The 17,073-nt window shown below is 38.2% G+C and overlaps 1 long non-coding RNA gene across 1 annotated transcript; it reads left to right on the top strand.

Annotated features, from left to right (window-relative positions):
* The first annotated feature begins 8,750 nt into the window (after positions 1 to 8,750).
* LOC128655397 (uncharacterized) lies at positions 8,751 to 11,369 on the top strand. The gene is made up of 2 exons (XR_008401778.1): positions 8,751 to 8,972; positions 11,025 to 11,369. It is a non-coding gene; the product is annotated as an uncharacterized LOC128655397 (long non-coding RNA).
* The last annotated feature ends 5,704 nt before the right edge of the window (positions 11,370 to 17,073 follow it).

Genomic DNA, 17,073 nt, shown 5'->3' on the forward strand with positions numbered 1-17,073 from the left:
ATTTATTAGAGTAGCGGCGAGGTCCGGTCGGCAGATTAGGGGTTAATATTTGAAGTTAGGTGTCGCCGATGTTAGGGAGGGCAGATTAGGGGTTAATACTATTTATTATAGGGTTTGTAAGGCGGGAGTGCCGCGGTTTAGGGGTTCATACATTTATTATAGTGGCGGCGAGGTCCGGTCGGAAGATTAGGGGTTAATAAGTGTAGGTAAGGTAGCGGCGACGTTGGGGGGGGCAGATTAGGGGTTAATAAATATTTTGTAGGTGTCGGCGATGTTAGGGGCAGCAGATTAGGGGTACATAGGGATAATGTAGGTGGCGGCGGTGTGCGGTTGGCAGATTAGGGGTTAAACATTTTTATTAGAGTGGCGGCGATGTGGGGGGGCCTCGGTTTATGGGTACATAGGTAGTTTATGGGTACTTTAGAGCACAGTAGTTAAGAGATTTATGAACCGGCGTTAGCCCAGAAAGCTCTTAACTACTGACTTTTTTCTGCAGCTGGAGTCTTGTCGGTAGAGGGTCTACCGCTCACTTCAGCCAAGACTCTAAATACCGGCGTTAGGAAGATCCCATTGAAAAGATAGGATACGCAATTGGCGTAAGGGGATCTGCGGTATGGAAAAGTCGCGGCTGGAAAGTGAGGGTTAGACCCTTTCGTGACTGACTCTTAATACCAGCGGGCGGTAAAAAGCAGCATTAGGACCCCTTAACGCTGCTTTTGACGGCTAACGCAGAACTCTAAATCTAGGCGTATATTTGTAATAAAAAATGATCAATAAAAAAACATTTAAACATAAATATACTAACATTTTATTTAGAGGACACCGCTGAGATATTCTAATGAACAAAATAACCAATATTACTGGAGGACAATCCTGAGATGTACTAATATTATAAAGCTTTTTTAAAAGTACATTTTGAATTGATTGGTCCTTTTTCAGACCCATTCATCATGCAGCTAATAATTTATGTTGTTAGTTTGCTTTAAAGTAGCACAATATGAGTCTCTGGTCTTTTAATAAAATTCTGATTATCTTAACTTTGTGATGGTATAATCTAGATTTTGTTAAAAGACACTGAGAGGAATATTTTCTCACCCTTATAATACTGGATATTAAAGGGACAGTCTAGTCAAAATTAAAATTTAATGATTCAGATAGGATATGCAATATTAAACAACTTCCCAAAGTACTTTTTATTATCAGATAGTCTGTTTGGTCCTTTTTCTCTGTGTTTGCAAAAGTATCCATCTCATTGGCTATTTATCTCTGTTCAATTTTTTAAACATTGTTTTGAATGTTTTATATTTAATTATCTATTTAGCATTACTTTAACTGCTGTGTTGAGTAAGAAAGGAAAGGTAAAGAAAAATATTCGTATGTGTATTTAATAAAATCTAGATTATACCGTAAAAATGTTTAGGAAAATCGGAATTACTCTTTGCTTGTTTTTTTTCAGTTACTCTGCAATTTACTGGTATGAGCTTATACAACCAGGTTGTAACAGTACTGCAACACCTCTTCCTCTAATTATCCTATATGCCATTTACTATATTGAGTATATCAAATATATTAAATGTACACCAAGATGATGATTATGTGGCCTATTCAAACTACAGTAGATGTGCCTTCCATTACCTGCTGCATTGCTCACCATATATTTGGGTCAAGCCTCACTACTTAAAAGGACACAACAGTTTAAAAAATAAAATAAAATTGTAGTTTAAACACCTCTAGAGACTCTTTTTTTTCTATGCAAAAACCATCACTGCCTATAGATGTAGCAACATTTTTACGTTCAGTAAAAGTGGGCAATACAGCTTCAGATTAGCTGTACCACCCAGCCTGAACAGTAAGGAAAAATAGGCAATTGAGAGCAGCCACGGGATAAGGTAAGGCAGCATACACAGGGGGATAAAAAATAGTTTATTGGGGCATACCGGAATTAGAAGAAGGCCATAATTCATCTAAAATAGAATCATCAATCAAACTAATAAGTTTAAAAATTATTTTTTTATCCCTTTTAATCCATACCAGGAGTATACAAGTGTATTATTTACTTTCAAACCCAATTTTTTTTCTTTTATGATTTACATAGCGCATGTAATTTTAAACAACTTTCCAATTTACTTCTATTATCAAGTTTTTCTTAATTTTCTTTGTATCCTTTGTTGAAAGCAATAAATTAAACTCAGGAGTGTGCACATGCCTGCAGCACTATATGGCAGCAGCTTTCCAAGAATGTCACACATTTGCAAGAGTACTAAATAGCAGTATTTTTTTTCTTGCCATGTAGTGCTCCAAACATATACATGCTACCTACGTATGTATCTCTTCAACAAAGAATACAATTGCATATTTGATAGCAAAAGAAAATTGGAAACTTTTTTAAAAATTGTATGCTCTGTCTCAATCATGAAAGAAAATGTAGAGTTTCATATCCCATATTTTTTTTAGGTTTGTTACTCACCTAGATACAATCTGGATGTATATACACAGCAGATCTGTTTTGAGTGCCACCTTGGGCACTTGTGCAATATTTTCACCACTCTGACCTAATAATAAATTAATATTGGGAGGTTTGCATTATTTTTAAAAAAAAAAAAACAATGGGTGACACATTAAGTCTTGTTCAATAGTTCAGTGATGGCATAAATCCTATTTCTCTTTACACACTAAATAGGAGTAATATGAAGAAGTGACGTATTCACTCATGTAGGGGTTAAAAAGCAAAAAGAAAGGAGGGAAGAGAGTGTACGGAAGAAGAGCTTGGTGGACAGATATTAGAGAGGGAAAAAAAAAGGGGAGGGGGAAAAGATAAAATTTTGCACTTATGGGAGGTAAGGGGGAGGCGGTATCAAGATAGTGTGTGGGAAGCTCTAATGAAATGTAAACCCAAAGGGTGTTAGACATGTTTTAGAGATTTTTACCTTCTCATGTTAACATCATAATTTTGTGGGTCTCTATTCTTCCCGTTTTCAGGTAGTGGAACCTTTACAGCTGGAGTAGGTCCCTAACCCTGGCCTTCCACTCATGTAGATCTGGGGTTTGCTGTGTTTTCCAATACTTGGGAATGAGTCCCTTAGCCCAGTTTAGCATCAAGAGGAGCAAAAGCTGTTAGGTATCCCCAGTAACTTTGGATAATTCAGGATAGATTAAGTAGTTTGGTTTAGGAGGGATGATGATCTTCAGAACCCTGCCGATTTCTGTAAGCGTCTCCTCCCAGAAGGTACGAATGTACGGGGAGGACCACCATATGTGCAAGAGAGTGCCTTCCTCTCCGCAGCCTCTCCAGCACTACCCACTTGTGTTTGGGTATATTTTCTTTAGACTTTGGGGAGTCAGATACCATCGGCTCAAGAAATTATAGTGCATTTCCTGAATTCTAGCTGACACTGAGGACTGCTTCCCTTTCCCAAAAATGTTAAGCCACTCTTTAGTATCCAGATCCAAATCTCTGTGCCAAGCATTTATATATGGTGGCAGAATGGCATTGTTCTTTACAAGCAAAAGCCTATAGAGTAGTGATATTAGGTCATTTGGACTATGGGGTGTAGAGCAGAGGTTCTCAAAAGGTATTTTTTGCCTACTCAGTGAGGGCCTATCTTTATGTGCATTATAATAATGAGTTGCGTGACTCGGAACCAAGAGGAAAACATCTGGCTATCCCACTCGGCTAGTTCTTCCTGTGTTTTGAGTTTCCTGTGATGTAAGGCAATTAGTGATAGAGTAGTCGATTAGGGAATATGTACATCCCGGTATATGGGGTCTGCATACAATTCCCACATCTGGATTCTCATGGATCGGTGTTAAAGGCGAGTGAGGGGTGGAGATATGGCTCTCCACCCGGATCAACTTGTCCCATGTTGAAAACACTTCCCCAATTAGGTGGTATTTTTTAATCAGGTTAGGGTGGCGAGTCGGGGACACCCAGGCCAAAGAGCCAACGTTCCCCCTTTGGAGTATCTCCTTGTTGAGCTGTATCCAAGCCTTATTTAATGAGCCGAGCGTAACACCATTCAAACAACAACTGCAGACTTATGGCTCTGTGATATTCATCCAGATGAGGGACTCCAACTCCTCCTCTATATCTGGGGAGATAGATTGTTTTCCATCTAATTCTGGGCCTGAGTTCATTCCATATGTAGGATTCAATCGCAGTTTGTATCTGGTGTAGAATATGTGAGGCCATGGATAAGGAAATTGTCTGCAAAACATATAGCATTCTTGGCAGGATGTTCATTTTGACGACATGAATGTGTCCCAGCCAAGAGATACTTTTATTTTTCTAACTGGTAAGGTCTTGCAAGACCTCGTCTCTAATACACTTATAATTTTGTTAAACTACTTCATTTAAGATAGGGGTGAGGGTGATACCCAAGTATTTCACAGAACTGGAAGCAACTTTAATTGGGCAATCCGATCGGAGAGTATCAAAGGTTTCGGGATGCTCAGTGATATTCAGTATCTCTGATTTTGAGGGATTAAGGAGGAAGTCCGAAACCGCTCCATATTCTGTAAACTCAGTCAGTGAAGCCTGAAGTGATGGGATCGCATCTGATATAGTCACAAAACAAAAGTAATGTCCTCCAGCACTGGTGATAGGAGTGCAAGCCTGGGGAGCTACTGCCAAAGCTCCAAATCAATCACTGTGTAGAAAAAATTCAAGCAGCTTGATTTTTTTCTACACAGCATCTGATATAGTCAAAAAGATGTCATCCGCGTACATGACAAGTTTTTGCTCGGTGTAACCTATTGTGATACCTCTTATATTCGGGTTAGCGCGGATCCTGATAGGGGGACTTATATTGTGAGGGCAAACAGAAGCTGAGAGAGAGGGGACAACCTTGTCTTGTTTCATTATTGATTTTGAAGGTCATCAATTGCCATTAATGCGTATTTTCGCATTAGGTGTGGAATATAGTGAGAATATTCTGTTAATGAAGCTATGACCAAAACCCAGTTTGACCAGGGTGAGGCGCATAAAAGGCCAGTTAACCTGGTTAAAGACTTTCTCTGCATCTGTTGAGACCAGTGTAAGAGGAATAGAGATGTTGTGAGCATGGGTGATAAGCTGTATGACTTTGAGAGTATTATCTCTGGCTTCACAGGCGGGAATGAATCCCACTTGATTCGTGGAGAATAGTTGGGAAAGGAATCTGTTTAGGAGAATGGCTAGAATCTTCACATCTGAATTGAGCAGAGATATGAGCCGGTAGTTTTCGGGTTTATTGGCTGGTTTATCCGGCTTAGGGACTACAGTGATGTGGGCCTCCAGCATTGTGCTAGGAAGGAGAGGAGTCTCAGATAATTGGTTGAAGATGTTATTCCATAATACCCAAATACATGTTTAAACACTTGAAAGTGATGCAATATAGCTGTAAAAAGCTGACTAGAAAATATCACCTAAACATCTCTATGTAAAACAAGAAAGATATTTTACCTCAAAAGTTTCTCAGTAGCCACATCCCATTGTAAAGGACTTCTAAGCAGCATATCAGTATGTCTGTCCCGGGACAGCCGAAGGGTTAAGCCTCGTGCACTCTCATGTTATTTCCCTATTCAGTATAAGGAAGTTTACAATGAAATCTAATGAGAGTTAAGTGAAATCTCATGAGATCACAGTAAAATAGTTCATGACCTCAGTACTGCTGATGCTGATTGGCTGCTGTTAATTTCTTCATTCATTCTTTTTTTTTTTTTTTTACCTGCAGCTGGGCTGCAGCTGAGTATAACTTTTTACACAGAACTTACTCTGCTGAGCTGAGGAAATTGTGAGGTAAAATATCTTCCTTTTTTATATTGTGATCCTCAGATGATATTTTCCTGTCAGCTTTTTACAGTTATACTGCATCAGTTTCAAGTGATTTAGCATATGAGTATTATGTCCCTTTAAGCAGTTGGGGCGGCAAGCTATCAGAAAAGGTTTTATAATATTTGGCGCCAAAGCCACCCGGGCCTTGATTCTTGCCTGCTGATATATCTTTAATGGTTGTAAGGACCTCAGTCATAGTGAATGAGGTTTATAGGAAATCAGTGTCGTCTTTCGACAGTTGTGGCATGATAGTATCTGAGAGATACTTCAATATGCAAGCACTTACCAAATCCTGCCGTTCACACCTACGCAACATTTCCAGAATTCTTCCCTTCCTTACTCAAAAAACTACAAAAATACTGATTCATTCCCTCATTTTGCCACGCATTGATTATTGCAATCTACTCCTAAATGGCCTTCTAAAACACTGCCTCGCCTTCCTCCAATCTATTATGAATGCTTCTGCTAGACTCATCCACCTAAGTGGCCGATCTACATCAGCTGCTCCGCTCTGCCAGTCTCTACACTGGCTCCCCATACACTCCAGATTACAATTTAATGTATTAACCCTAACTTACAAAGCACTCAACAGTCTAACTCCCAACTATATTTCCTCTCTCATTGTGAAATATTCTCCATCCCGTCCTCTTCAACCTCTGACCTACGTCTCTACACTCCTGTTATCTCTACGTCTCAGTCCCGCCTCCAAGACTTTGCACGTGCTGCTCCTGTCCTCTGGAACTCTCTACCCCACTCCATAAGGCTGTCTCCAACCTTGTATAGCTTCAGACACTCCTTGAAAACTCACCTATTCAGAGAGGCTTACCATCTCTCCTCCATCACTCATCCAAACCAAACTAGTACATGTATATGAACTGCCTGACTGACTGCTGCAAATACAACCGATGTAACAAGCTACCCCAACCTTATGTCTTTGCACCCTTAACCTATAGACTGTGAGCTCTCCGGAGCAGGGCCCTCTTCCTTCTGTACTAGATTTGTTTAGTTTTGTATTTTATCACAAATCTTTGTCATTGTATACCCCTATCATTGTACCCAGTGCTACGGAATTTGGCGGCGCTTTACAAATAAATGATAATAATAATATGGTTTGTTCTGAGTTATGCTGATAAGATAGCTCCTCTGTCATCTGTTTCTGTGTGTGGATGTTATATAGACTCATAGAAATCACTGAATGCATTGGCAATCGATAAGCCATCCGAGGGTTTATTCCCTTGCTGACCTATTATCTCATATACGTAGGGTTTGAGTTTGTTACGAGATATAGCATGGGCCAAGAGCTTTCCCACCATATCATCTTGTTCGAAGTACTGCTGTCTCAGGAACAGAGCTTTCTTCTGGTGTTCTTCCTGTAGGAAATGTAAGAGATTTATTTTAGCTTGAATTAAATCATTCTGTAGTCTGTCATCTTCAGGGTGCTCTTTATGGGCATACTCGCTTTGGGTGACTTGGTCAGGAAGTGCTTTGTATTGCTCTTTTCTCCTCCTGGCAAGAGTAGCTCTGTGCTTTATCAGCTCCCTCCTGAGGACACACTTATGTGCCTCCCAATCAGTTGTGGTGGATGTGTGTTCATCTGTGTTAAGGCTGAAGTACTCTTCCAAGGTTTTACGCAACTCTATTTTCAAGAGATGGTTTTTAACAGTGTGTCATCCAACCTCCACACGTATGGTGTAATTGAAGAGTTTGGCCATAGGGTCAAGCAACTGGTCAGACCATGTTATTGGTTTAATGCTACTGTCAAAGTTAATAGAGAGGCCCACCGGATCTGTAAATAGGTAATCAATTATCATGTATTTCCTATGCAGGAATAAAAAATCCTTGGTGGTTGGGTGTAGTGTGCGCCAAATATCATGTAAGACCAAATCTTACATTACAATCTTAGAATTTGTCAATCGTGTTATGATTTTATGGGGGGGGGGGAGGTGCTGGAGATGCCATAGGGAGGCTTGCATTATTTTAACACAAACATATAACAGCATTATACTAATACAAATATTTTATGCCTTTAAAAACATATTTATATTTTGATATATATGAAATAATGAGAAAATGAAGCAATTAAAAAAAAGTCTAAATAAAAAAGTTAAAAATAAGAATAACTATTAGTACAGAGAATGCAACATGGCTAAACAGATATCCAAACAAACAGCAATCGTTAAAAAAAATCTAAATAATTCCATATGCTTTATCTTTTAGTTATCTAAATAATGAAGAAAAACGTTTAATTTTAAGGTAGCAAGTCAACTAGCTAAATTAAGGACATCAACATTATTTATTTAATAACTCAGAGCATTTTAAATAACTTTCCAGTTTACTTGTATCTGCTTCATTCTCTTTGTATCCTTTGTTGAGAGAAAAATCAATGCACTACTGCGAGCTAGCACAACACTCTGGGTGAGCCAATAACAAGAGGCATATATCTACAGTAACCAATCAGCAGCAGTGCTTTGCTGGTCCTAGGACTACCTGAGTATGCTTTATAACAAAGGTTACCAAGAGATAAAAAAAACAGCTTAGATAATAAAACAAGTAAATTATTCAGTTTTTCCAAATGCATGTTTTATCGGAATGATATAAATATATTTGGCTTTCATGTCCCTTCAACATTTACGTTTAATAAATAGAACGTATGAATAATTATGCTACAGAACCGTAGACGTTTGCTTCCGGTACACGAGTAAACTAGATCCTCTGCCTGTGATAAAGCATTAGCATATAATAGTACAACTTCCTTTTCGTTTGCAGACATATTTGCAAAGTAGTCTATCTGCAGAGTGGAGCTCCACTCTAGACAGGAAACATGTGACCTCCACTGCAATTTTTTTTTTCAATAAAACTTTAATGTAGCACACAACCAATATGCACAATCATTCAGAAACGTTTTTTTTTAAATAAACTTTATGCACAATCATTTAGAAAACGTTCTATTATTGTGTTCTATATTAGGCAAAGTATGAGCAAATGTAATGATTATTCTAAGTTATAAATAGATCATCTCAGGAAATCACAGGACTAATTCTTTAGTTTTCATGTATTATCTACTGTTTTAAATTAACAATATTGAACTATTTAAAGCTCCACTCTACACAACAAAAATGTGACATCCACAACCTCCATGGGGAAGTTCTCTTTAAACAAGGTTTGCTGCTTTCTTTTTTTTACCGTATTTAACCCACGTAGAGACCTTTAGCATTAGCGACCAAGGCTGTTTTTACATTGCTGCGGTGTTTGTGTTTATCTGTAATTTCCCTCTTAATTTTTTTTTACCATATTTAACCCCGTAGTGACCTGACTGTTGTACCAATTTTTTAGCGTTAGCGACCAAGGCTGTTTTTACATTGCTGCGGTGTTTGTGTTTATCTGTAATTTCCCTCTTAATTTTTTTTTTTACCATATTTAACCCCGTAGTGACCTGACTGTTGTACCAATTTTTTAGCGTTAGCGACCAAGGCTGTTTTTACATTGCTGCGGTGTTTGTGTTTAGCTGTATTTTTCCTCTTACTCCTTTACTGTACCCACACATATTATATACCGTTTTTCTCGCCATAAGATTGACTTTCTACAGATACCATTATTTTCATCATATCATATCATTTTTACTAAATATTTTTATAAATTATGATTAAAAATATTAAAAACCACACTTTTTGTTTTTACTTTTACCCCCAAAATCTGTTACGCATCTACTACCCCCGAGAAAACAACATGGCTAAACAGTTTCTTCATTTTGTCCTGAGTTTTGAAATACCCAATTTTCAATTTTTACGATTTAACCTTTTTCTCCTTCAGTGACCTTTTAACCCCAACCCTAGATCTAACCCTCCCCCTAGATCTACCACTAAGCCTAGATCTAACCCTCCCCCTAGATCTACCACTAAGCCTAGATCTAACCCTAACCCTACATAACTATTTATTTTTAAGATTTTTACTATTTAATTTTTTTTCATCTGTTACAGCTGAGGTCCTTAAGGAGATAAAGGGATAGTAAATTCAAAATTTAACTTGCATGATTCAGATAGAACCTGTCATTTTAAGACACTTATAAATTCACATCTATTTTTAAATGTGCTTTGTTCTCTTGTTATCCCTTGCTGAAAGAGAATAAGCACATATTCAACACTAGTGGGAGCTAGCTGCTGATTTTTGCCTGCACACATTTGTCTTTTGCGATTGGATGACTATGGCTCCGTTCGGGCAGCGCTCCAAGCGAACTGGGACTCGCTTGTAGCGTTTTCCTCACATTTGCAAGTGAGATGCCTGGCGTTTTTTGAGTGCTCTGATGACGTAAGTCCCAGCGCTTCCATCGTGCTGGAAAAGCTGTCACTTTTCAGAGCAAGCTCAGACGCTTGGCAACATGGCAGCCTCCACACACGTTTTGCTGTGGAGGCTGCCTTGTTTGTATAAGCAGCAGAGGAGGGACAGGTGAGGCAGATAAGTCTGACAGCAGCATTTAGTACAGGGAAAATTGGAGATAGGTTAAGTAACCTATCTCCAATTTGCCCTGTACTAAATGCTGCTGTCATGCTTATCTGGTGTTATGCTGAGAATTGTTTCCCCAGTGTCTCTGGTTTCCCCTGCCTCTCGGCAAACATCGGAACTCTGACCCACCTCCAGTCAGCTCCTCTCAGCTCAGCACCCGTACTATTATTAGCTTAATGTGGCAGGATAAGCTACAGGGGCTGAGCTAAGAACAGCTGAATGAAGGTGGGTCAGAGTTCCAATGTTTGCCGAGAGGCAGGGGAAACCATTCTCGAACAACGGTGTTGTGTAAACAGCTTAAATAAAAATAATCCTCCACTAATAAAGAGAGACACAATTTAAACATTTTTACAGTCAGCTACAAGGGAGCTTATTTAAAAACGTTCGTTTTCTCTAAGCTCCCTTGCTTGTGACGTCACCTAGCGCCACGTCATCACTGGAAGTGAAGCGCCTCCACTAGCTCCTGAGCGCTGCCCGAACGTGGCCTATATGTGTTCATCTTGCTGCCAGTAGTGCAATGTTGTTCCTTCAGCAAAGGATAATAAGAGAACGAAGCAGATTTTATAATGAAAGTAAATTGGAAACTGTATGTTCTTTCTGATTTATAAAAGTCTGTTTTTGACTTGAGTGTCCCTTAAATGATTTTTTATTTATTATGGAAATAACAGTTTTGATTCTGACTATGACTAAGTTTCCCATGTGCTTGACACAGGAGCCAGCAATCATTAAAGATCTACACATTGCTATACAATGGGTTGTCAAGAATGAGGCACTGTTCTGTGGGCGCATAACCATGCCAAGTTATGGGTCAATGAATGAAGATGACCGCCAGAAGGCCATAGATAACGTGATGTAAAGAGAAGAACCAGAAGCAAGGGAGCCATTCCTCTTTGTATTTCAGCACAGAGAAGATATGGAGTTGTTTTTGCAGGCATGTCTTGACCAACAGGGCCTCCAAGTTAATGCCATGTTCAACAAATGACTGATGGACAAGGGGCGGTGGTGTGTTTCTGTTTAAATTATTGATAATAATAAAAAAATAAGATAATTAACACCATTTCTGAGTCATTGCTTTAATAACACACTACCACAAGTATGAAGGTACAAGATAATTATAGTTAACAGTATATATATATATATATATATATATATAGCAGTAGCCTATTGTTGCTTCTGCTTTCATAGTATAAGGTTAGGGTTATAAGTTCAAATGGTTTCTGACCTTGATTGAACACGATTCTCCAGAGCTCCGGGGAACAGCAAGAAAGCACACAAGCACAGAGAGTGTTTCTCACTAGTTCCGTTTACTGTAAGTATACACAGCAGTTATATAGCAGTCTCACATCATGAGGCTACAGGAAATGCAGTTAGAGGAGTAACATAAAATGTCCATATATGTCTATCTAAGAAACATGTTAAAGGAAGTTGTGGGTGTTGTTTGCTGTATTACAGACAATCATATGAGTTTCAAAATGCCCTCATGTGTCGATTACAAGTCACCCACTAACATAATATACCCATCAACACACAGACACATAAAACACAAAAAGACATAGAGACACACACACCCCCTCACCGAGACATCCAGAGAAAACAGAGACATACACTCTCAGAGAGACACCCACAGAAACTGCACATACATACACACACCCTCACAGAGACAACCAAAGAAAACACACAGACATACTCGCACACCCTCAGAGAGACATCCACAGAAAACGCATACATACATACATACACACACCCACCCTCAAAGAGACATCCACATTTAAAAAAAAGTCATACACATCCACCCTCACAGAGGCATCAAGAGGAAATACACAAAGACATACATACACACACCCTCACAGGGACACAAATAGAAAAAGCACAAAGACATACGCACACACCCTCACAGACATACACAGAAAATGCACAAAGACACACACTCTCACAGAGAGACCAACAAAAACAACAACAACAAAACAGTGTGTGACATGCATGATAAAAAAATTGCAGAAATTAAGAGATCACTTTTTAAACAATCAGATTTGCAAATGTGCAAACAAAAAATAAACTATGAATTCAAAATTGTAGATTAATGTTATCGGTAGATGGCTAGATGAAGAAAAGTACTTTTAAAAGGTTAACATATGTTTGTGTTTTGTCCCCCAAACAAGAGCAACACTTCAATTATGGTGTAAACATGTTCCCATCTGTCAGCTGTACTTATGGATTTTGAAAATGCTGTACTCTATATGGTCTTGGTGGAACCATAAGCCGTGGCACTAGGTCTCATACCATTAGATCTGGTTAAATGCATGATTTAGGCTTGTTTGTATGTATTTCAAAATTAAGTCAGCTGTAGTGTAAACTGAACAGTGTTAAGTTAACCTGTATCATTTGAAACACTGAGAAATCTTAGTTTGAAAGTATAACTTTTTATGCATATGTAACAATCATAGATAAAATGCATCCTTGCGTCTGTAAAGTCCTTGCATAAAGGGGCAGTAAACTGAAATGTAGTTGAAATGTATATGTTACAAAAAAAAAAATCTTTCAAAAGGGCAACTACCATTTGTGTATTAAGGAGGAAACCTTTATGCATGGCTTTAAATATAGAATTTCTACAGCATTGTCAAATAATCATAAATACACTGCTGCAGATTGCTAAAAAAAAAGTTTTTTTTTATGGACCCCTGTCCCCACCATACTACTACCACACTGAAGTTACAATCCAAAATTCCACAAAGAAATAAAAAAAAAATTACTATGTAAGTCCTACCTCCTCTGCAAATGAAAGTGCTCTGCCATCTGACTCAGACACACACTGTCTGGTTAAATGCATGATTTAGGCTCGTTTGTATGTATTTCAAAATTAAGTCAGCTGTAGTGTAAACTGAACAGTGTTAAGTTAACCTGTATCATTTGAAACACTGAGAAATCTTAGTTTGAAAGTATAACTTTTTATGCATATGTAAAAATCATAGATAAAATGCCTCCTTGCATCTGTAAAGTCCTTGCATAAAGGGGCAGTAAACTGAAATGTAGTTGAAATGTATATGTTACAAAAAAAAAAAAATCTTTCAAAAGGGCAACTACCATTTGTGTATTAAGGAGGAAACCTTTATGCATGGCTTTAAATATAGAATTTCTACAGCATTGTCAAATAATCATAAATACACTGCTGCAGATTGCTAAAAAAAAAAAAGTTTTTTTTATGGACCCCTGGCCCCACCATACTACTACCACACTGAAGTTACAATCCAAAATTGCACAAAGAAATAAAAAAAATTACTATGTAAGTCCTACCTCCTCTGCAAATGAAAGTGCTCTGCCATCTGACTCAGACACACACTGTACAAACTTAAAGGGCTACTGGACCCACATTTTTTCTTTCATGATTCAGATAGAGCATGCAATTTTAGGCAGCTTTATAATTTATTCTTATTATAATTTTTTATTCGTTCTCTTGCTATCTTTATTTGAAAAGTTAGGAATGAAAGCTTTGGAGCATGACTATTTTTTGTTCAGTACCCTGGATAGAGCTTGCTAATAGGTGCCTGCATTTAGCCATCCAATAAGCAAGGGTAACCCAGGTTCTCAAACTAACATGGGCCGGCTCAAACCCTTTTATTTCTTATTTTTCAGATAAATATAGGAAGAGAACGAAGAAAATTTGATAATAGAAGTAAATTAAAAAGCTGCTTAAAATTGCATGCTCTATCTGATTCTAGAATGAAAAAAATTGTGTTTAGTATCCTTTTAAGTGCCAAGTCTGTCTCATTACGCATAGTGGTTTAGTGCACACTCAAAAATCCTCTCAAATGCTAATGCTTTACTCATTTTAATAAAATTGACCACACTCAGTAGCACTCTGCTGTAGTACCCTCTGGTGGCTGCCAAAATTGTTTAAAGAAAATAATAGTTGTTCTTGCCTCATGGGGCACCCTGGCCCATTTGGCCCCTGACAGGAGTCACCACTGTAACCCCCTGATGGCAGCCAGGTGTGATTTATGGAGATGATGTATTTATAACTTACAATAATCATTACTTTTGCTTATACTTTTGCCCTAACAGAACATAAGTTAATGTAAAGAATGTGCTTATTTAACCTTATTAATAACAATCAGCATAAACCACTGTGAATGAACATTAAGAACAGGAAAGCAAAATATTTAGTTTTCTGAATTATTGTGTCTATTTATTGTTACGTTAAAGTCCATTTAAAAAAAAAAAAATATATTGAGTGGAGGTCAAATGTTTCCTATCTTGAGTGGAGCTCCAGTTTGGCACAAGTTTGTTTGCCATATAAAGCGTTGGTTCAGGCTTAGAACATACAGAAATGAGTGTCGCAAATAATTTTAAACCTTTTTAAATACAAGTTACTTTTAAAAAAGGTAAAATATATTCAGTGGCAAGGTTGGCACAAGTTTGTTTGCCATATAAAGCATTGGGTCAGGCTTAGAACTTAAAGGGACAGTCTAGGCCAAAATAAACTTTCATGATTCAGATAGAGCATGTAATTTTAAACAATTTTACTTTTATCACCAATTTTGCTTTGTTCTCAATTTCTTAGACCTTGAAGCCCACCTCTTTCAGATTGCATTTTAACAGTTTTTCACCACTAGAGGGTGTTAGTTCATGTATTTCATATAGATAACACTGTGCTCGTGCACGAGAAGTTATCTGGGAGCAGGCATTGATTGGCTAGACTGCAAGTCTGTCAAAAGAACTTAAAAAGGGGCAGTTTGCAGAGGCTTAGATACAAGATAATCACAGAGGTTAAAAGTATATTATTATAAATGTGTTAGTTATGCAAAACTGGGGAAATGGGTAATAAAGGGATTATCTATCTTTTAAAACAATAAAAATTATGGTGTAGACTGTCCCTTTAAAAATATGAAGTGGTTCATGCCCTGTATATATGCACACAGAAATGAGTGACTCATCGGATTTCAACCCTTTTTAAATACCAGTTTAAATACCAGTTACTTATTCAGAAAAGGTAAAATATATGAAGTGGCCAGGTTGGCACAAAAAAATTGCTATAATAAGCATTGGGCACGGCTGAAAATATGTATATTCTATGAAGATGTTCATGCCGAGTATATATCATCACAGAAATAAATGACCAAAAGGATTTTAACTCTTAAAATACCAGTTACTTATTCAGAAAAGGTAAAATATATGAAGTGGCAAGGTTGGCACCAGATTGTTTGATATAAAAAGCATTGTGACAGGCTGAAAACATGTATATCCTATAGAGAGGCTTATGCCATGTATATAAGCATACATTAATGAGCGTCCCAAAGGATTTTAAAAGTTTTTAAATACCAATTACTTATTTAGAAAAGGTAAAATATATGAAATGGCAAGGTTGCCTGCAATTTTTTGGCTATAAAAAGCGTTGGGCCAGGTTGATAACATGTCTATTCTATAATGGGGTTCATGCCCTCTATATATCCACACATAAATTAGTAGCCCAAATGATTTTAACCCTTTTTAAATACTTTTAATTTATAAGATAAGATAAAATATATGAAGTGGCAAAGTTGGCCCCAGATTGTTTGCCTTAAAAAGCATTGGGCCATGCTGAAAATATTTGTCTATTCTATAATGAAGTTCATGCCGTGTATTTATCATCACGGAAATGAGTGACCCAAAAGGATTTTAACCCTTTTAAAATAAGTTTATTATTCATAAAAGGTAAAATATATGAAGTAGCAAGGTTGTCACCAATTTGTTTTCCATAAAGAGCGTTGGGCAAGGCTGATAACATATCTGTCCTATGATGGGGTTCATGCCGTGTATATATCCACAAATAAATAAGTGGCTCAAAGGATTTTAACTCTTTTTAAAATAACATTTACTTTTTGAAAACATAACCAAATTTGTTCCACATTTGCTATCTGTTTATTGCAATACTAGTGTTAAAGTCCGTGTAGACAGTCCAAAATGTGTCCAACTTACTAACCACTCCCTTATTTACCCACCTCTCCCTCCAAGAACCTTTGCCTACCATCTGACCCCCCCATCCACTCAGATCTCCTCTCTCTTATCCCCCCTCCCTCCTTCACCCTCCCTGCCACTTTCAACATCTAATTTTCTGCAGCGCAGAGGTACCACCCGCTCCCGTCTACCCATCTATCACTATCCCTCTATCCCTATCTTAACATATTTTTTTTATGCAGCGCAGTGGTCCCGGCCTCTCCAGCCCCTCCAGCGATGGGGCTCCCACCTGCCTCCCTCCTTACCCTCCCACGCCACCGATTGGCACCACCGCTGCACAATACAGAAAGGGACACAGATTGCAGCAATGCCTCAATATTGAGGCATAGTGCATTAAGATTTTCTAAGCAACCGTTGCAGAGAGGGCCAGTGATGGTGCCGATCGTTGGTGGCGTGCGAAGAATAGGAGGGAGGCAGGTGGGTGGCCCATCATTGGAGGGAGGAGGAAGAAGGCGGTAGGGTGTGTGAGAGGGGCAGGAGCGGGTGGGAATGCTTATACTACGGAAAAAGTTGGAAGCTGGAAGGAGGGAGAGGGGGATAATAGATTAGTAAAATAAACTGGGAGAGGGTAGAGTGGTAGGGGAATGAGGGTGGGCAAATACACTACAGATTTTATTTTATATATCTACTGTATATAAAAAAATAAAAGCAAATAAATATAGTAAAATGGCTACTGGCAGACAGCTGAAAGTACATAACATGTACGCTAAAAGGTAGAAGGGGGGGGGGGGGGGGTTAGAGAGCTGTTTGGGGGGGGGGGGGTCTGAACA

Source organism: Bombina bombina, chromosome 4 (genome assembly GCF_027579735.1).
Source record: "Bombina bombina isolate aBomBom1 chromosome 4, aBomBom1.pri, whole genome shotgun sequence".
Taxonomy (NCBI): Eukaryota; Metazoa; Chordata; class Amphibia; order Anura; family Bombinatoridae; genus Bombina; species Bombina bombina.